Source organism: Notamacropus eugenii, chromosome 1 (assembly GCF_028372415.1).
Source record: "Notamacropus eugenii isolate mMacEug1 chromosome 1, mMacEug1.pri_v2, whole genome shotgun sequence".
Classification (NCBI taxonomy): Eukaryota; Metazoa; Chordata; class Mammalia; order Diprotodontia; family Macropodidae; genus Notamacropus; species Notamacropus eugenii.
In genome coordinates, this window is record NC_092872.1 from 222,826,613 (window position 1) to 222,828,082 (window position 1,470).

Genomic DNA, 1,470 nt, shown 5'->3' on the forward strand with positions numbered 1-1,470 from the left:
GAGGGAATTCAATTTTTTTTTTTTTGCTGTTGGTTTTCTATATTTTAGCCAAAGATATGAAAAAACAAAGGTGCCTGTGCACAGGGAGAACACCAAGTCACGCCCTAACTGTGGCTTGGCTGACCCAGCTGCTTTCAATGTATTGATTGGTTTTGTTGATTTTTTTATTGATTGGATTTTCTTTTTCTTCTTTAGATCTCTGGGAGGGAGGGGAGCACTAGGGAACACTGAATCAGTACTGATCTCCATTACATCTCCCCACACTGGGAGATGAGTACAGGAAGCTTGGGCTTGTTGTTGGGTTCGGTGGGAACATTCTCAATTTTTCTTATCACTAGAAGTCCATCAATTATTTTTCCAAACACCACATGCTTCCCATCCAGCCAGTCACACTTGATGCAGGTGATGAAGAACTGGCAACCACTGGTGCTGGGGCCGCTGTTTGCCATGGAAAGCAGACCTGGAGCTGAGTGCCTCAATTTAAAGTTTTCATCTGCAAATGGTCCCTGGTAAATGCTTGCAACTCCAGTGCCATCTCCATTTACAAAGTCTCCTCATTGGATCATGAAATCTTTTACAACCCTGTGAAAAGTGCTTCCCTTGTATCCAACAGGGACTCCATCTTTCCTGACTTCTCCTGTGCAGAATTGCCTGAAATCTCTGTGTTCTTGGGCATGATGTCTGCAAAGAGTTCAATCTTCATTAGGCCAACTTCCTGGCCACCGATGCTAACATAGAAGAAGACAATGGGATTGATGGGGCTTGAATTTGCCATGGCCATGATCCTGACATGGAAGCAGAAGCAGGCCCGGTAGAGGGAATTCTTTAAGATACAATTCCTTTTCATATATAGATTGAACTAGATGGCATGTGAGGTCCCTTCCAAGTCTAAGATGCTATATTTTTTCTGACTTCAAGTTCACTATTCTTTCCACTGTCTCATATTGCTCCTAGATGACCTGGATCAGTTGTACAACCTCTAGCTATATCTATGGGATCAGGGAATTGAGGATTTTGTGGTTCTCCTGTCTCTAGGGATCAAGGGTTATCATATGATAAACTTCATCAGAAAGTAAAATGCTATAATACAGGTAAAGAAGGCTTAATGATAGAGGCTAAAGTAGTTAAAAGACAGTGTGGGCATCAGTCCTAAACTCTGGGGATAAGACACCAAACTTGTGTTTTGATTTGAATCTGGTTTTATGTTATACACGGGTGTAATAGGTGGCCATTTATATGCTGTGAATTGTTTGCTTTTTCAGACATCTCTTCTCTGTGGACCCATCATATATTCACATATATTTATAAAAATAAGCTTGAGAAAAAAGTTTGGGGGCATATAAAATGTCAGTAATTGATGGGAATGGAAGACTTAACTGGAATCTAGTATTGCACCTTCTATGTAGAAATTTCTACCATTCGAGAGTGCTTGAGTAGACAACAAAGATGAAGGACATTATCCTCAGAATG

At 40.8% G+C, this 1,470-nt stretch overlaps 1 pseudogene; it reads right to left on the minus strand.

The window, feature by feature from the left end:
- Window positions 1-239: 239 nt before the first annotated feature.
- On the minus strand, window positions 240-781 carry LOC140524630 (peptidyl-prolyl cis-trans isomerase H pseudogene; annotated as a pseudogene).
- Window positions 782-1,470: the final 689 nt, after the last annotated feature.